This window comes from Jatropha curcas, chromosome 6 (assembly GCF_041381405.1).
Source record: "Jatropha curcas cultivar XTBG-Jc1 chromosome 6, XTBG_Jcur_1.0, whole genome shotgun sequence".
NCBI lineage: Eukaryota > Viridiplantae > Streptophyta > Magnoliopsida > Malpighiales > Euphorbiaceae > Jatropha > Jatropha curcas.
The window spans coordinates 11,427,650-11,448,390 of NC_143156.1; the positions used below are offsets into that span (position 1 = coordinate 11,427,650).

At 41.1% G+C, this 20,741-nt stretch overlaps 1 non-coding gene across 1 annotated transcript; it reads left to right on the forward strand.

The window, feature by feature from the left end:
* The first annotated feature begins 7,623 nt into the window (after positions 1-7,623).
* On the forward strand, positions 7,624-7,729 carry LOC149495548 (small nucleolar RNA R71). The gene has a single exon (XR_016321558.1). It is a non-coding gene; the product is annotated as a small nucleolar RNA R71 (small nucleolar RNA).
* The last annotated feature ends 13,012 nt before the right edge of the window (positions 7,730-20,741 follow it).

Genomic DNA, 20,741 nt, shown 5'->3' on the forward strand with positions numbered 1-20,741 from the left:
TTCTTTTGATTGCTTTTCATGTGCCTCTTTCTTGATTCTTTCTTCTTTTCTTTATTTGCTAGTATTATTTGATGAATTCTCCCTCTTTTGTTGCTACATTCTAATTAAAAATCGAATCTTTCAATCATACAATCCTTTGTACTTAGGGTAGGAAAATTGAATTTTGGTTTTAATGGCTTGGTTTATTGAGGGTGAAGAAGAAAAATTTGTTTTTAGGCTTCAAAGTTGGTTTCAAGAGTCATATTTTTAATTTAGGTGGTCTAGGCTAAATATAGGTTTCAACAAAAAAAATTGCCTAAATCATCTCTTTCAAAACGTAAATCTTTAAATTTTTCGCCTCGAAGGGATTTCTAAGTTTTGTTCTAGGAATGCCGAGGTTTAAAATACCTTAGAGTGAAACACACCTATATATCATAACTCTCATAAAAATCAGTGTTTAAAACTCTAGAAACAAATAATTTAGATCAATGAACATATTTAAATCAAAATTTCAAATTCAAAACTTCAATATGCTAGAATTGAGAATCAATTATGTTTAACACTTATTACTAGACATGAGAATCTTCAAGCTTACTTGTAATCATTCCAACCATGTTAAGCAAAAACAACAAAAATTTTTAGCTAAAATTCCCTTCCCCCAATTCAATCAATCACATTGTCCCCAATGTGTATAAATTCCCCAAACTTATTTCATTACTTGAAGAACGCAGTAAGAGAGAAGAAGAAAAACTTACCAACATTGTATTGAACAATACAATAGAAAGGTGGTGGAAAGTGTCTTAGCTAAAGGAGCAACTAAACATTAAGAACAAAAACTACTAAGAGGTTATAAAAATCCACATAACAAATAAACAAGTTAAAAGGGAAAACAACCACGACAATGTATTAGAACAAAAGAAACAGAAACAAAAACAGAAAAGAAAAGAGAAATCCATCAATTTTCTGGTGGTGGGGGTGGCTGCAGAAACTGGAGGATGGTCTGCAGTTGTCCTTGCATGGTGTCCATCTTAGAATCAAGACTGCCATTCATGATCTCAATGGACTGGAAACGGTCTGTGATCATTGTTTCCATTCCGCTAAGGTGCGTGTCAAAGAGGTCCATTCGAGACATCATCCTTGCAAGGACTTCATCATATGACATGTTGGATGTGCCTTGGAACGATGGGCCAGCACCCGATGTACCTGCACCAAAAGAAGAAGTAAAAGGTGGAGGGATATCCTCCTCCATGTCAGCACCGCCTGCAGCCTCGGCTTCTTCCTCATCAGAATCATTCTCTGGGGCACCTATTACTCGATATGCATCCCCAACTTTTTCAATCAACTTCATATGAATCATAACATCGACATCCAGCCTGGTACCACGCCCCCCTCCTACACTATCATAAATTGGCCTAGCCGGGTTCCAAACCTGTAGATATCTAGCAATTCGAGTTACAAAACACCCTATCATTATAGCTCCTTTGTCGGCTCGAGCCACCTTTGCAAATCTCTGGCAGAGCCAATACCCAACATTCAACAAGACTCCATTCTCAATTGCCCATAGAAAATATAGCTCATTCAAACCTAACACCCCATCACTTTCACTCCTTCCAAATATAGTATTTGACAAAAGTTTATGAATATACCGCAAGGAAGGTTTTTTCAATTTTGACGCTTTCGAATATCTAGGATTATAATTTACTTCACCGGTAAATTCTCGCCAAGTATTGCGTGCACTAAAATCACTAGAAATTTGAATTTGACTATTTTCTGTGGGGAATCCAAAAATTTGGCTAATCTCATTCACAGACAGTTCAAAATCCTGGCTAAGAAGCCTAAAACGAATTTTGCTTGGTGGAGATGTAGGCAAAAACCGGATAAAAGATGAATAAGAACTTAAGAATTCTAGAGTTAATGGAGCATAAACTAAGTCCTTCATTTCAAGAAACTGTCCCCACCCTATTCGCCTAAGAGGTTCTAACACAATATCTCTAAGACCCACTTGTGCTAAAGTAGCTTCATCAATGAATCGATTCGGGAAAATAGGCCGAAGAGATAATTTTGTGTACCTTTCTTGTTGTTCTGATGAGGCAAAGTCGAAAGGAATTGCTGGAGGTGAAGGAGGTTGAGGAGCCGTGGTGGATCGCGCAGTTGGGCGTTTTCGAGTGGCAACTGAGGATGCGGGTCTGCTACGTTTGTATCTAGGAGGCATGGTTGGAGATGATTATTTGAAAATTTGGTGTGGAGGGTGTTGGATTTGAGAGAGAAAGGAGAAAAAGAGAGAAAGTTTGAGAGAGAAAAGGTGACGGCTAGGGCGTGCGAGATGGACAGTGGGGCGGTTGGAGGCGTGCTCTTTAAATAGGGGCGCCAATAAATGAGGGTATCTGATCGTGGCACGGCCGTGCTGATAATCACGGCCTGGGCATGCTCTCCTCTGACCTGCAAAATGAAAGAAAGGGCGTACCTGGCACGGGCGTGCTGAAAAGCACGCCTTGGGCGTGCTCTTCTCTGACTCTCGTATTGAAAAGTGTCTGTGAATAGCACGGGCGTGCTATTTGTCACGCCGTGGGACGTGCTTGTCCCTGCCTCTCAAGTTCTTTTCACGCTCGCGCATATGAAAGTCGCGCTCGTGTATTTTGCTGGCAAACTTTCTGCCTCTCAAAGGTGCTTTCTCGCGCCCGCGCATATGAATATCGCGCTCGCGCCTTCTCGCGTCTTCTGGTCCAATTGCTTCTGACACTCAGATCTGCTTGTCGCGCCCGCGTATATGAATGTCGCGCTCGCGACTTTTCTTTTCTAATTGTCGCGCTCGCGACTTGGGCGTTTTCCAGTAACACGGGCGTGCCACTTAGCACGTCTAGGGCGTGCTCTCCTCTGACCTTCAAGTGTGTTAATCTCTTTTCTATGGCACGGGCGTGCTGATGGGCACGCCTGGGGCGTGCTCGGTTCTGGATTTCCACTTTTTCCTACAAAAACTCTTAACTAAACAAAAGAACGCTTATGGAGAAAATTTGGGATTTTGACAAATAAAATAGGGAATAAAAATAAATAAATGGACGAAAATTTAATAAAAATAGATGGGTTGTCTCCCATGAGCACTTTTGTTTAACGTCGTTAAGTTCGACGCACTTATCTGAATTTAGGCTAAGCAAGACCAATTGTAGTCTTGATGGGTTCAAAGGTTTCATTATAATAGCTTCTCAAACGTTGAGCATTTACCTTGAAACTTCGATTCGACTTACCATCCACTATTTCAATCGCGCCATGAGGAAAAATTTCCTTGATTGTGAATGGTCCAGACCATCTAGAGCGCAACTTACCAGGAAATAACCGAAGTCTAGAGTTATAGAGCAACACTTGCTGGCCTACCTTTAGATCCCTCATGATAATGCGCTTATCGTGCCATTGTTTAGTGCGATCTTTATATATTTTAGCACTTTCATAAGCATGGAGGCGCAATTCATCCATCATGTTTAGCTGTAACAAGCGTTTTTGTCCCACTTCCTTGGCATTAAAGTTGAGAAATTGAATGGCCCAAAATGCCTTATGTTCTAACTCTACAGGGAGATGACAAGCCTTACCATACACCATGCGATATGGAGACATACCTATAGGCGTTTTGAATGCCGTTCTGTAGGCCCATAGAGCGTCGTCTAGCTTTTTGGACCAATCCTTTCTTGATTGTCCAACAGTGGTTTCGAGGATCTTTTTGATTTCTCTGTTAGTGACCTCTACTTGTCCACTGGTTTGAGGATGATATGGAGTACCTACACGATGAGTGACACCATATTTTGCAAGAAGGGAGTCTAAATATCGATTACAAAAATGCTTACCTCCGTCCGTGATTATTGCCCTGGGAGTACCATGCCTTGTAAAAATGTTTTTCTTGATGAAGCTCATCACACTTTTGGCATCGTTATTTGGAAGAGCAACAGCTTCTGCCCACTTTGACACATAATCCACCGCCACTAGAATGTATTGATTTGAATAAGATGGTGGAAAAGGTCCCATAAAGTCCAGACCCCATACATCGAAGATTTCGACTTCAAGGATGCTGTTCAGGGGCATTTCATGTCTCTTCGAAATGTTACCTAACCTTTGACAACGATCACAAAGACGAACATAATTATAAGCATCTTTAAAAAGATTAGGCCAATACAAACCACTTTCTAGTATACGCGCAGCTGTCTTGTTTGCTCCAAAGTGGCCTCCACATTCCATTGAATGGCAGAATTTAAGGACACTTTCTATTTCAGTTTCCGGTATACATCTCCTGAAGAGCTGATCACTATAATACTTGAACAAAAATGGCTCCTCCCAATAGTAAAATTTGATATCATGAAAAAATTTTTTCTTTGTTGGTAAGAAAAATTGGGAGGAGGAATTTTACAAACAAGATAATTAACTATGTCAGCGTACCAGGGGGTTTGAGCATTTGCTACTAGAAGAAGTTGCTCATGAGGAAAGCTTTCATTGATTTGTAGCTTGCTTGTATCTTCTTCCCCCAATTCAAGCCTGGAAAGATGGTCAGCAACGAGGTTCTCGGTCCCCTTTTTGTCGCGAATTTCTAGGTCAAACTCTTGCAATAGAAGTACCCAACGAATGAGTCTCGGCTTTGCATCTTTCTTCTCCAGCAAGTATTTAATGGCGGAATGATCTGTGTAGACTATCGTTTTAGCTCCAATTAGATATGCCCTGAATTTGTCAAAAGCAAAAACAATAGCTAGCAGATCCTTTTCCGTAGTTGCATAATTTAATTGTGCATCATTCAATGTGCGACTTGCATAATAGATAACATGCAACTTCCTGTCTTTTCTTTGTCCAAGAACAGCTCCTACAGCATGATCACTAGCATCACACATGAGTTCAAAGGGTAAAGTCCAATCTGGTGTGGTGATGATCGGGGCTGAGATTAACTCCTTCTTTAACCTGTTAAAAGCATCTAAACAATCTTTGTTAAATTCAAAAGGAACATCTTTAACTAGTAGATTGCAAAGAGGTTTAGTGATTTTTGAGAAATCCCTTATGAATCTCCTGTAAAATCCTGCATGCCCAAGAAAACTTCTTATGCCTTTTACTGTGTTAGGAGGAGGTAGTTTTTCAATTATCTCAATCTTTGCCTTGTCTACTTCAATTCCTTTTTGAGAGATTTTATGCCCTAAGACAATACCTTCACTAACCATGAAGTGGCATTTTTCCCAATTTAACACAAGGTTAGTATTTTCACATCGTTGCATTACTAGAGATAAATTATGAAGACATGCATCGAAAGAAGAACCAAACACAGAAAAGTCATCCATGAATATCTCAATAAATTTTTCCACCATATCAAAAAAAATGGACATCATGCACCTTTGAAAGGTTGCAGGAGCATTGAATAGCCCAAAAGGCATTCTCCTGTAGGCAAAAGTGCCATAAGGACAGGTGAATGTGGTTTTCTCTTGGTCTTCAGGGGCTATAGGTATTTGGAAGTACCCTGAGTAGCCATCTAGGAAACAATAGAAAGGATAACCTGCAAGTCTCTCAAGCATTTGATCAATAAAGGGAAGGGGAAAATGGTCCTTGCGTGTTGCTTTATTTAATTTTCTATAATCTATACACACACGCCAACCTGTGACTGTTCTTGTGGGGATGAGTTCATTGTTTTCATTAGAGATAACTGTCATACCTCCCTTCTTTGGAACAACTTGGACAGGACTTACCCAATTACTGTCTGAAATCGGATAAATGATACCGGCATCTAGGAGTTTGATGATTTCAGCCTTGACTACCTCCTTCATGTTAGGATTCAATCGCCTTTGGTGCTCGATTGAAGGTTTGTAGTCTTCTTCCATCAAGATTTTATGCATGCACACACTTGGGCTTATTCCTTGTAGATCCGAGATAGACCACCCTAAAGCTTTCTTGTGCCTTCGTAGAACCTGTAACAACCTTTCCTCTTGATCAAGCGTTAGGTGAGAAGAAATAATAACAGGAAAAGAATGGTTCTCACCTAAGAATGCATGTTTTAAATGAGGTGGAAGTTGTTTCAGTTCATGCTTAGGAAGTTCCTTTTCTTTTTCATTCAAGATGCTTGATTCATTAGTGTTATTTTCAACATGCAAAGTGGTTTCCACACATTCATCAACAACATCAATTCTAAAACAGTCTCCATAGTCCTTAGGAAGTTTACACGATTTAAGTACATCAAAGACAATTTCTTCCTGTCCAACTCTTAAGGTCAACTTACCCTCATAAACATCAATTAATGCTCTTGCAGTTGCAAGAAAGGGCCTTCCCAAAATTAGAGATCCTTCCCTGTCCTCATCAATGTCAAGAATAACAAAATCAACAGGAAAGATGAATGTACCTACCTTCACAAGTACGTCTTCGACAATCCCTCTAGGATATTTAATTGAACGATCTGCTAGTTGCAAAGACATCCTTGTTGGCTTGAGTTCTCCCATACCTAGCATCTTAAAAACTTCATAGGACATAAGATTGATGCTAGCACCCAAATCTGCCAAAGCTTTTTCAAAGTCAAGATTACCAATGTTACAAGGGATAGAAAAACTTCCTGGATCTTTTAACTTTGGAGGCAGTTTGTTTTGGATAATCGCACTGCACTCCTCGGTTAACATTACCGTTTCTTGATCATCAATTCTTCGTTTCTTGCTCAAGATATCTTTTAGGAATTTAGCATAGCTAGGCATTTGTGCAAGAGTTTCAGCAAAAGGAATATTGATTTGAAGCTTCTTAAACACATCAGGAACTTGAGGAAGCTCTTGTCATCTTGTGCTTTCTTTAATCTTTGTGGAAAGGGTACAGGGGGAACATATGGTTTTACCTTTCCTTTTTCCTCCAAGTCAATGATAGGCACCTTTGGCTGTTCTTTTTCTTCCTTTTCTTTCCTTGGTGGTTCATCTAATTGTTTGCCGCTCCTCAAGGTAATAGCCTGCACTTGTTCTTTTGGATTCTTTTCAGTATTGCTAGGTAACGTACCTTGAGGTCGAGATGCCATCATGTTTGCAAATTGCCCCAACTGAATTTCCAAATTCCTTATTGCGGCCTGCTAGATTTTATGGTTTTCTCTAGTTTCATTCATGAACTCCATGTGTGATTTGGAAAGAGCAGTGAGGAGGTCGTCATGAGATTTCTTTTCCGGAGGATGGAAACCAGGTGGTGCATTCAAGGCATTGTTAGGATTACCATAGGATAGGTTAGGATGGTTCCTTAACCTGTTGTCATATGAATTTGAATAAGGGTAATTCTTTCTTCCTTGATTCATCACATAGTTCACTTGTTCCAAAGTTTGTGGATTTAAAGAGTGCATGACACATTCTCCAATTCCATGTTGTCCATTGCACCTATCACAAATTTGCATGACAGAATTTACAGGATTAGTAGTTAACATGTCCAATTTCCTTACCATGTTATCTACCTTGGCATTAAGTGCTGTAATGGCGTCTATTTCATAGACTCCTGCAGTTCTTCTCCTTTCGGTACTGTTTTGGTAATGGCTATTGCTTGCCATTTCCTCTATCAATTCATATGCTTCATCAATTCCTTTCTTTTCAAAGGATCCACCTGCAGCTGCATCTAAGGTAATTTTGATGTTAGGAGATAATGCATTATAGAAAGTTTGTACCTGTAACCACTTGGGCAAACTGTGATGGGGGCACTTTCTTAACAAGTCCTTGAATCTTTCCCAAGCTTCATACAAGCTCTCTTGATCATGATGAGCAAATGTCATTATCTCATTGCGCAACTTGGTGGTTTTGGAGGATGGAAAGAATTTAGCTAAGAATTTTTGAGCTAATTCATCCCATGTAGTAAAACTCCCAGCAGGACACGATTGTAAACAGGATCTTGCTTTATCCCTAAGAGTAAATGGAAAAAGTCTTAATTTGATTGCATCTTCAGAAACACCATTTTGTTTGAATGTGTCACAAATTTCCAAAAAATTGGTGATGTGAGCATTAGGATCTTCACTAGGCAAACCCCCATACTGGATCGAGGTAGAGAGCATTTGGATGATTGCGGGTTTAATTTCAAAGTTATTGGCTTCTACCCTAGGTCTAATAATACTTGAGGTTGTCCCATTCAAATTAGGTGTGGTATAATCTCTCAAGGTACGGACCGGATGTTGAAGTGGTGGTCCAACTATGTTTTCGTTTATGTTTTCATTTTCGTTGGCCATGTTTGCTTCTTGTTCGGGTTTTATTTCCCGTGTTTTTCTTGCAGCGTTGTGCCTACGACAAGTTCGCTCAATTTCCGGATCAAAGACTAGAGGTTCAGTCCTTCTCGATCTTCTTTGCATAAAACACCTGGAATAATTCTTAGGAGAAAATTAAGTAAAAATAAAAAGAGTGTCTAAATTAACAACAGGGTAATTCGTATTGATATTGATATGTCAATCCCCGGCAACGGCGCCAAAAACTTGACAGCGTTTTTCGCAAGTGTACGAAATCGCAACAAGTAGTATAGAGTAAGAAAGTATCGTATCCACAGGGATTGTTTATCAATTACCAAAATTATGTTAACCTATTATTATTTAGACGACGATAAAGGAGATTCGCTGTAAGGTAAATAAAATTTAAAGTAAAAATAGAAGAGATCAAACACAAAATTCAAGTGAAAAGAAATCAGAGGATTAAGCTACTAGGGAATTTGATTTCACTTAATTCTATCCAGCTTATTCTATTAGTTCATTAATCAATTTTAATTGTTCAAGTAGGAGAACAACCCTAAAGTCACTAACAAGCTCTCCCGATTTATTGTTAGTTATTCTAATCCAGTTCAATTACCTATCTTTAATAGTGAAATTAAACATAAATCAGATTATTAGGTTTTATGGTTGTTTTGTGAGTTCACAACTTAAAAATTTATTAACTTATGAAAACCTCCCTTGAGTCAAACCATATAGCTTCCGCATCAAGTTATTATTCTCAAGTAAATTATTATCTTTTTCATATCAATAACCCTTCTCCGGAATGTAATTATTGAAATAATTCAATCCAGGGGAAAATTTCTGCCTGGACGCCTTAAGCACAATAATAAGTTATAACAAGAACAAGGAAGAATAAATCTAATATTATAAACTGGAATCGAATTAAGTTACATCAATTCCCTAGTATAAGAGTTTAGCTAGACATAGTAATTAAATTAAACTCAATCATACTTGAATCATTCATCATAATTAAAGACAATAAAGAAAGAAACAAGATGAAGGGTTTAGAATAAAAACTGTATCACAACTATGTTGATGGCTTCCTTAAATCTTGGCACAATTCTTTAATGCTTGAAATCTTGAGAGAAAGAAAGAATTATGTAAGGAAATTGCATAAAAAACGAGATCCCTTGTTAGGAGAAGTTCCTCTCTTTATATAGAGTTTTTTTGAAGGCAAGTTTTACTCCTTTTAGGAAATAGAATCCTTATTTAGTGAAAAATCCTTTATAGGAGATCATGACTATTTAGGTTCTTGATTTCTTCTTGATTAGGACTCCTTTTTCCTCAAGAATAGGTCCAGGTCTTGTTTAGTGTGTTTAGGAAACTACCCGAGGTCGGCCCATGTGAGAAAAAGCTTGATTTGCGCATTAAACTCCCGCTGGTTCCGCCTGCGCAGCACGGGCGTGCTTCCTTGCACGGGCTGGGTGTGCTTTAGTCTGGAAGTCTGGCTAGTGAAGCACGGGGCGTGCTAGGTAGCACGGACTAGCGCAGCATTGAGGCACGGGCATGCCACTTAGCACGGTAAGGGCGTGCTTTTCTCTGGAAGTCTGCCTAGAGTTGTCATGGGCGTGCTATGCTTTGACACGCCCTGGTCCCATTATAGCACGGCCGTGCCTTTTGGCACACCCTGGCCGTGCTCTCTTCTGTCTCTCCTTTGGTTTCCTTGGCTTCTAGCACGGTTGTGCTTTTTAGCACGGCCTGGGCGTGCTAGAAAGTAAGTGCCTTGTATTATAAAGTTCTTTTCTGCGCCAAAATTCTGCAATTTTTTTCTTAGATCAAGCGGATTAAAGATCAAGGAAGCTTTTGAACATAATTATACTAAAAGTGATTTAAAATCAAATTAAAGCAATAAAACTTACTAAAATTCAAATAAAAACTATATTAAAACACTATAGAATAAACACCTATCAATTGCCAATCTTCAATTGAGGATAAACAGATGGTTCTTGATCCATTATCACCTCAAGAAGTATATGAAGATCAAAGGAAGATAATTGAGAGAGAAAGAGAGGTTTCGACCTTGAAAGAAAATGAGAATGAGGCTTTGAGTTCAAAAGAACCAGAGTGTGAAAAGAGTGAAGAAAAAGAGGAGGAAGAGGCCACAGAACAAAAGAGTGAAAAGAGTAAGGAGGAAGAGAAAGAGGCCATAAAAGATACAAAACAAATTAATGGCCCAATTGTGTATGTGAAAAAGAGAGAGATCCAAAACAGTGTGAGAGAGGGTAGACCAGTCTTGATGATTCGGTTTAAGGAGTTTTTGCATAGTTTGACTAACATTAACACTTTTTCTCTACCTTCTAGTTCTGTTTCTTTGTTGCAGGGATTTCCTCAAAGTGAAGAAAAGCCTACATTGGTGAAGGAGATGCACGCTAAGGCTAGGGTTCATATGAACATGAAGAACAAAAGCTATGCCAACCGTGCCAACAAGAGAAAAAGGCATGATGTGTTTAAACCTGGAGATTGGGTTTGGGTACATTTTCGCAAGGAAAAGTTTCCCAACCAAAGGAAGATTAAGTTTGATAAACATGGAGATAGAGCATTACAAGTCTTGGAGCACATTGATGACAACACCTACAAGATAGACTTACCGGGTGAGTATGATGTTTCCATCGCTTTCAATGTTAGTAATTTGTCTCCTTTTGACATTAATGCAGATTCAAGGATGAACCTTTTCGAGGAAAAGGGGAATGATACGAATTCGCCATCACTCATCCATGGAACTCAAGGGGGCAAGGAGAACAACATGAAAAATCCATTAATGCTTCCTAGTGGATCAACTACAAGAAGTCATGCAAAGAAATATGGAGCAACCATGGAGAACAAGGGAGCATGGATACCTCAACTTCTAACTAAGATTCGAGGACGAATCTTTTCGAGGAAAGGGGGTATGATACGAAATCGAGACCCCTCAACCATAAAGCTCAAGGAAGCATGGAGGGCATCTAAGTTTCTCACATTAATGGAAGCACATGTTGAGTTGGAACCTGAATTTCCAACACAAGACATGCCTAGACCATGCTTGGTTAGCACGCCCGTGCTAGATGGCACACCCCAGGTCGTGCCCTCGTCTGACTTGCTGAGAAAAACAGTTACCTTGAAGCACCCCCGTGCCAAAAAGCACACCCAGGCCGTGCTTCCCTCTGACTCTGAAGCACCCCCGTGCCAAATAGCACACCTTGGCCGTGCTTCCCTCTGACTCTCACGAGGGAACCTCTACATTGAAGCACGCCCGTGCCAAATAGCACACCCTGGCCGTGCTTCCCTCTGACTCTCACGAGGGAACCTTTACATTGAAGCACGCCCGTGCCAAATAGCACACCCAGGCCGTGCTTGTCCCTGCCTCTCATTTAGTTAGTTAGCTTATTTTGGGTTTTTACTTTGTTAATGGGTTGGGCCTCCAATATTTCGTCCACCCTTGAATAATTAGCCTTATTTTGATTAGATTTAGTCAATCTTTAGTGGATTTGGATTAGATCTCCAAATCCTTAAGTTGTTATGATTTTATTAGTCTTATCCTTAGTTGGTTTAGATTTGCTAAATCCTACTCCTTAGCTAACTCTAAATCCTTTAAGGATCTGGACCTCTTAGATTAGTATAAATAGCTTGTTATTTTGTAAATATAAAATCAATTATTCAATCAATTAAAAGAGAGGTTTTTCTTCTTCCATGCCTTTGGCGTGTTCATGTTTTTAGAGAGTGTGAGAATGCATTCTTCTAATTGCATCAAGAATCAAGGTAAACTTATCAATTCTTTGTGGCGTTTATCTTATTCTTTTACTCTATTATTGGTGTTCTTGCTTCATTAAGCTTTGGGTGCCATAGAGGGGAGTTTATTCTAGATCTTTGATCTCTTCCAAAACTTGTCATTGAGTTCATGAAATTTATTTTCATTGGGTTCCGCGTCACAAATGGGGATAGACCAGACTGTTCCGATTATGGATGACTTTCAGCTGATTCAGCCATTACCCCGGGCGTTACCCGAGCCGTCCTTAGGGCTTGGGTTAGAGATCATCGTATGGTTAGGCCTTTACCTAATACTGCCCGTGTTCAGACTTCTCCTGAGTATCGGGCTTGGTTCATTACTGCTGTCTGGCCGATTGAGAGACCAAGGAGGACTGCACTGCTGAGTGTACTCGAAGGTTGGGTTCAGGCTGACGCTGATGATAAGGTTGGGACTAGTGAGGAGATTTTGCTGGCTCCTCGGACAGGCGAGGTTGGACAGAGTTTAACAGCTAGGGAAGACTCAGAGGATGTTGCCCCACGGAGGAGACGGGACACCTAGACTCCTATAGGCTTTTACTATCTTTCTCTTATTTTGACTTTTATTTGGCTTTTGGATTTTTTCTTTGGATGTATTTTTTTTGCTTTGGACTTGGATTTAGACTATTTGGACTCTTTGCTTTCCGCCTGACTTTGGGCTGCTATTGGAATGAGATTTGACTTTTTAGCTTAAATTGAGAAAATCATTTAGCTTTCCAAGCATTTTCCAACTTTATTTATTTCAAGCTCTAATTTTTGCCTAAGCTGCCCTTTCGGGTTTTCAACTTAGCGAGCTTACCCATTTTTGTCTAAGCCGCCCTTTTTGGGTTTTCAGCTTAGCGGGCCCCTACTTTTGCCTAAGTTGCCCTTTCGGGTTTTCGACTTAGCGGGTTTTTGTTTTCTTTTTTTTTCTTTTCTTTTTGCACTTTTTCTTCTTTTTTTTATTATTTTTGGCAAAGAAGTAAGAGAAATGAATTTTTTTTCATTAATGTTTAGACCGCGCCCAAAGAGGGCTGCCTACATATCTCCGATATATAATTTCTTTTTTCCAAAGAGAATCAGATCTAATGTAGTTCATCATACATTATGCAATGATTACAATTACACAAAATATCTTTTTAACTGATCTAAATTACATGGATTAGTGAATTCCAAACCATCCAAATCAGTCAAAATAATGGCTCCGCTTGACAATATCTTCTTTAACACATAGGGTCCAGCCCAATGAGGACGAAACTTCCCACGTGGATCTATGATTGGCTGTCTAATCTCCTTCAGAACCAAACAACCTTCTTCCAGTTTTCGGTCTTTGACCTTCTTATTAAAATGCCGCGCCATTCTTCTTTGATAAACTTGAGTTTGGTGGATTGCTTGCAATCGCTTTTCATCCATACCCAAGAGTTGCAAATGATAATTCTCAGCCCAATTTGCTTCGCTGATCTGGCTTTTCCGGATAACTCTCGCCGACTGAACTTCCAGCTCAATAGGCAACACTGCTTCCTGTGAACCCCTTCCCCAAATGTCATATAGGCATGTGATGCTTATGATAAAAGAAAGAAATGCACGTGAGTGTGTGAGTCGCCACCTTGTTTAATTATTTTAGGGTAAACTAGAAAAAAACCCTGAATGACTCCATTTTTAATTAACCTAGTTACTAGATTAATTATCCCAATGATTAAGGCACAATCTATGAACCCGAGATGGATCCCGAGACTATGTCATGCCGATAAACTAACCGATGAATGAATGTTTTGCAAGGTGAATGATGGATTAATGAAATGTTTGAGTGATTTTGATGATTTTGATGATTTCGACTTGCCACCCGGGGTGAAATCCCGAACGTGCCTACGTACTTCCGTTTGAATGGAAGATCAAAGTCAACGTAGTTCGATAGGCCTTCTTTGAAGGGCTTTGAATGGGTATGCTTAATGCATGAGTGTGTATGCTTTGTGCATGAGTGTGTATGCTTTGTGCATGAGTGTGTATGCTTTGTGCATGAGTGTGTGTATGCTTTGTGCATTTTGTTTAGGCATTTTGCCAAAAATTGATTGATTTAGGCATTTGTGCCAAAATGGTTCATTTAAACGATTTGTCGCTTAAAAGATTGATTTTAAGGCATTTTGCCAAAAATGTCGATTTTAAGCGATTTGTCGCTAAAATGGTTGATTTTACGGTTTTAAACCGAAAATGATTGATTTTGAGACATTTTGCCAAAAATGTCGGTTTTAAGCGATTTGTCGCTAAAATGGTTGATTTTAAGGCCTTTGGCCAAAATGTGTTGTTTTAGGCAATTAGTTTGCCAAAAATGTGCGATTTAGGCTTTAATGCCACGATTATCAATTAATCGGGCGTTCGAGCTTAATCACAATTTATTGTCGAAACGTGATCGATTAAGGTTTTTAGCCACAATTATTGATTAATTGGACTTAAGCCAGATTTATTCGAAATAAGGCAATTGAACCGTAGTTATTAATTAACTAGGCTCTTTTAGCCAATATTGTCGGATTTAAACTTTAATACCACGATTATTGATTAACCGGGCATTTAAGCTTAATCAAATTAATTAAGGCAGTTTATTTACCAAAAATAATGACGTGGATGCATTTATGCAATTGTAGAATTATTAAGAGTAGAAGAGAAATATGCATGAAGTGCTAAAATTAAATAGGCAGAGTTTTGTTTACATACCTGATTTAATCGACGACCGCTTCTTAACTCCAGATTAAGCTCCTCGCTTAGGAAATATTAATTAATTTTAATTTGTTTAATTTTAATGTTCAAATATCACAATAAAAATGCAATAAAAATTAAATTAAATGCAAAAAGCGGTAAAGAAAACGCAAGGAGCGTGAGAGGGAGAAGGATTCGTCCGTCAACACAGACAGGGGTGTCAAAAACAGCCTGAAAATGGCCTATTTATAGGCCATTTTCGGGTCCCGGGCGGTAGCTGCCGCCAGGCATGGCGGTAGCCACCGCTCAAAAATCTGGGCGGTAGCTGCCGCCAGGCTCGGCGGTACCTACCGCCCCTGTCGGTGGGGCGACAGGCCTCGACACGCGCAGGGCGAGAGGCCTCGCCGCGCGCGGCGCGGGGGGCCTCGCACGCGCGGGGCGAGAGGCCTCGCCCGCGCGCGGCGCGGGAGGCAGAGGCCTCGCCCGCGCGCGGTGCGGGAGGCCTCGCCCGCGCGGGGCGAGAGGCCTCGCCCGCGCTGGGCGCCAGGCCCCGCCCGCGCTGGGCGCCAGGCCCCGCCCGCGCTTGGCGTGGGCTGGCGCCGCCGTGGCCGGTGTGGCCACCGTGCCTCGCTTCGGGAGCCTTTTTGGGAGTTCCGGACTTCCGAAAAATATTCCGGGACCTGTTCCGCGATCCTCGTAAAATTCCGGACGTTTCAAGTACCATATTGACATATTTCCGGTGAACTTCCGAAATGGCCTCCGGTCCGGCCGGACTGTTTGCAGTCCGGGAAAATTGGCTCTTTGAGCCTTGTGAGTCAAAGTTACTGTAGCAAATGCGCTGTAGCACAATTAAATTTGCTGTAGCAAATTCATTGTAGCATAGTCAAATTTACTGTAGCAAAGTCAACCAACAGGCTTTTTGAGCCTCAAAATTTGAGTATTCACAGTTGCCCCCCACCGTCGACCATAAAAATGATTTATGGGAGTCGGTGGTTGTCCGAAACGCAAATTTTGAGGATGGGCAGAGGAGGAAACCCCGCCGTTTTTTTTTTTTTTTTTTTTTTTTTTTTTTTTTTTTAAATGAAATGATCAAATGCATGGATTTATGTTGGCAAAGAGAAAATGTTACTTATGATGCAAACTTATGTTTGTGACCGGGCCTTTGTGGCTGCCTACGTATCTCCAAGAGCTCTTCGGGGGATGGGGAGAATCAGGTCTTTCGTAGTTCCTTCCAGGATGCGAACTTCGTGCTCGGCTGATGCGGAATTCATCTCCGGCTTGATGTTAGTGCGGAATTCCTTTCCGTCTTGGTGCGAAATTTATTTCCGACTTGCTGTTGAGGCAAAATTCAATGCCGACTTAATGCTGATTGTGGAATTCATTTCCAATTTGATTTCTTCGGGATTCCTTCCCGACTTGATTTCTCCGCGGGATTGCTTCCCGGCTTGATGTCTTTGCGGGATTTCTTCCCGGCTTGATGTCTTTGCGGGATTTCTTCCCGGCTTGATGTCTTTGCGGGATTTCTTCCCCACTGGATGTCTATGCGGGATTCTTTCCCGATTTGATGTTGATGCAGAATTCATTTCTGGCTTGATTTCTTCGCGGGATTCCTTCCCGACTGGATGTCTATGCGGGATTCCTTCCCGATTTGATGTTGATGCAGAATTCATTTCTGGCTTGATTTCTTCGCGGGATTCCTTCCCGACTGGGTGTTGATGCAGAATTCATTTCTGGCTTGATTTCTTCGCGGGATTCCTTCCCGACTGGATGTCTATGCGGGATTCCTTCCCGATTTGATGTTGATGCAGAATTCATTTCTGGCTTGATTTCTTCGTGGGATTCCTTCCCGACTGGGTGTCTTTGTGGGGTTCCTTCCCGATTTGATGTTGAATCAACTTATTGACTCGAGTTCGTATGATAGTGATGACCTTAGGCGAATCTGACTTTGTTGTTGTAGTGGTTTTACCACTGGTTGACTGAAATATGACTTGTATTCATCACAAAGAGTTTTGAATACCCACATTGTGGTGGTAACTTGAGTGGCTTGAGTGTTGAAGAAGCTTTTATGCTTTGGCTTCACCATGTTTGAATTCTTGAGGTTAATTTGATTCTTTTTCTTGAACTTTATCTTCCTCTGAATTTGAAACTTATTTCCTCAATGGTTCTCCTCTCCATAAGGAATTTTGAGGAGACTCTTCCTTTCCTTTGTTTTGAGAAATGATCCTTGTTTATAAGGACACTTGTACTTGTACCATGCTAGGCGCTTCATTTTCAAGTTGTTTGTTGTCATCCAATTTGTGGAAATGACTGCTTCTTTTAACTTGCTTTTCAAAATGTGAGCAGCCGCTGTGGTCTTTGTCCTTATGGCTGAGATGATTTGTCATCTACCCTTGATGGGTTTGAATTTAACGGAGAGCTTGCAGTTGACCCGTTTTTTGACAACTTGATTTCCTGTAGCTTTGTCCTTGATTTCTTTCTTTTGTGCAGAGGTTCCTTTTGACCCATTTTTCCTTTTTTTTTTTTTTTTAGAAGCAGCCTCTCCATAAAGAATGTCGAGGCAACTTGATTCTAAGATGACTTGAGTAGTGTAGGGATAGCATCGTGACTGTGCAGACCCAACCATAACTTCTTTATTCTGTCGCTTTTAAGCTCAAAATTCAGACACCTCTCTGTCGGAGCATCTTCCATTTCTGGGTTTTCGGAGAAATCATTCTGGCCCTAACCCCTTGAATCGGCTTTGCCTCGGTACTGTTTGAAGTCTTGCGTACCCTTTGCTGGATCCTTTCCATGATTACCCTTCAAAACTTCCCCTTTGATGGTGCTTCTGCATTGTACTTTTGTATTGAATTTTATTCGTACCTGCACTTGGTTAGTATTGAAAATATGTATGCATGTTTGAAATGAAAATGGGGTTTCACCATTTCGGATGTACTTTTTTTTTTTTTTTTTTTTTTTTTTGTGGCCCCCGCCGTCGGCGGCTGCTGCCGCTGACGTTTTGGCGGCTGCTGCCGCCCTCGTTCGGTGGCAATTTGGCGGCAGCTGCCGCCATCATTCGGCGCATTCTTCTATAAAAACAAGTTTCTTGTTTGGTTTTTCATTCATCCTTCCTTTTCTCTCTTCTTCTTCTTATCTTCAAAGAATGAATCCTTTTTTTACTCACAGCATGCACAGCTGGATTAGGAGTCTCTCCAAAGTCGAAAAGATCAACTTGGGGAGGTACGGTCTCTCTCCTATCGTTACGCTCAGGGGGGTGGTGATCGACTGGAACTTTTTATGGGCCTGCATCAGACTTTGGGATCCTGAGGCCCATGTTTTCCGGTTCGGAGCCATGATGGAGGAGATGTGTCCTCTTTTTGAGGAGTTCTGTGCTATCATAGGGTGCGACCCCAATGCCCCTTTGGTCAGGCATGAAGTCAAGATCGGGTATGTTCGGTCGTTTGAAAACCTGTTTCAGTTCAGCCGACCACAAGCTAGGGCCATGATTGTTGGTGATCAGAAAGCAATTTTGTTGCCCCTGATTGATGAGTTTTCAGGGGTCTGTTCAGATGACCCAGACCGGATGAGGCTAAGGATGCGGGCCTTGGTTTTTTGTTTATTGGCTGGCTTCTTGTTCAACAAGGATCCGGGCTACGGGGATTTGCGACTTTGTCCCATGGTTCGGCAGATGGAGGATATGGGTTGCATAGGTGGTATTGTGCTGGCAGAAACTATCAGGAGCCTCGACAGAGCCGCTTTAGGCTTTGAGGATTGGACGGTTTCTCCTATTATTCTTCAGGTATTTCTTCTTTTTCTATTTCTTATCTTTTCTTCTTTTTGGCCTGTTCCTTTGTAATAGAAAGGATCCATTACTCAGGTTTGGTTGAAGGACCATCTCCAAGTGGTTGCCACTCCTACTTTGCTGCCTTATAACCCTGTCCAGTATCGCATGCGGAGGATCTTGATCACACATCCGTCTGCTGATGCCTGGACCTCATGGCTGATTGAATTGGGTCCAAACGAAATGTTGTGGTTTGTACCTTGGTACGGCATTACCCGCTTTATTCAAGTCAGCTCTCACCATACTCAGGTTTACCTTTTAGGCCTTACCCATTGTACTTGGTACTGCGCTTCGCGCGTTATGAGGCAGATGGGAATAGATCAGACTGTACCGATCATGGATGACTCTTTATCTGATTCCACCATCACTCCGGGAGTTACCCGAGCTGTCCTTAGAGCTTGGGTTAGAGATCATCAGATGGTTAGGCCTTTACCTAATCCTGCTGGTATTCAGACTTCTCCTGAGTATCGGGCCTGGTTCGTGAATGCTGTCTGGCCGGTTGAAAAGCTGAGGAGGAACGCACTGCTGAGTGCACTTGAGGGTTGGACTCAGGCTGACACTGGTGAGGGGGTTAGGGTTGATGAGGAGATTGTGTTGACTCCTTGGACAGGCGAGGCTGGAGAGAGTTCAACAGCTAGGGATGACTCGGAGGACGTTGCCCCACGGAGGCGACGGGCCACCTAGACTCTGATAGGCTTTTATTCTTTGGTTTTGAGATGTATTTTTGTTTCATGGATTTTATTTTTTATTTTTTTTGGCTTTTTGCTTGTACTGTTTGGCTTTATTTTTTTTTTTATTGGAGTGTTGTTTGACTTTTAAGCTTTCCAAGCACGTTCCAACTTTATTCCTTTAAGCTCTAATTTTTGCCTAAGCTGCCCTTCCGGGTTTTCAACTTAGCGAGCTACCCATTTTTGCCTAAGCCGCCCTTTCGGGTTTTCGACTTAGCGGGCCCCGACTTTTTGCCTAAGTCGCCCTTTCGGGTTTTCGACTTAGCGGGTTTTTCTTTGTTTTTTTTTATTATATTTTTTTTTATTATATTTTTTTTGTTTATTTTTTTTTATTAGCAAAGAAGAAAGAATGATGAAATGATGATTTTTATTAATGTTTAGACCGTGCCCAATGAGGGCTGCCTACATATCTCCGATATGTAATTTCTCTTTTTTTTTTTTTTCGAAGAGAATCAGGTCTAATGTAGTTCATTTTACATTATGCAATGCTTATACAAAATATCTCTTTAACTGATCTAAATTACATGGATTTGCAAATTCTAAATCATCCAAATCAGTTAAAATGACGGCTCCGCCGGACAATACTTTCTTCAACACATAGGGGCCAGCCCAATGAGGACGAAACTTCCCACGTGGATCTTGAATTGGCTGCCTAATTTCCTTCAGAACCAAACAGCCTTCTTCTAGTTTTCGGTCTTTGACCTTCTTATTAAAATGCCGTGCCATTCTTCTTTGGTAGACTTGGGTTTGGTGGATTGCTTTCAACCGCTTTTCATCCATACCCAAAAGTTGCAAATGATAATTCTTCACCCAATCTGCTTCGCTGATCTGACTTTCTTGGATAACCCTTGCTGACTGAACTTCCAGCTCAATAGGCAATACTGCTTCCATACCATATACCAACGAATACGGAGTTGCTCCGGTGGGTGTTCTAATTGAAGTCCTGTATCCCCATAAGGCATTTGGTAGCTGTTCGTGCCAAGCTTTGTGCTTTTTAGCCGTCTTCTGCAGAATGACTTTTATGGCCTTATTCGCGGCTTCTACAGCTCCATTTGTTTGTGGACGATAGGGCGAGGACTTATGATGTTGAATTCTCGTTTCTTTCAACAAATTAGAAAATGCACTCTGAAAGTGAGACCCATTATCTGTGATGATCTCGAAAGGCGTTCCGTACCGACAAAGGATGTTAGTACGAACGAACTGTGTTGCCTTCTTGGCATTTAGAACTGAATAAGAGGCTGCCTCGATCCACTTAGTGAAATAATCTACAGCAACCAGGATGAATTGATGACCGTTAGAGGCCTTCGGGTGGATTTTTCCGATCACGTCTATGCCCCAAGTTGCGAAGGGCCATGGAGAGGCAATAGGATTCAAATTGACCGGAGGCTGTTTTTTGCAACTTAGCGAAGATTTGACATTTATGGCACTTCTGCGCGTGCCTCACGCAACCTGCAGTCATAGTTGACCAGTAATAACCTAGGTTTGCGATTTTACGAGCCAAGGCTATCCCGTGCATATGCGGGCCAGATTCCCCATTATGTAAGGAACCCATGATGGCTTGAGCTTCTCCCTCGTCCAC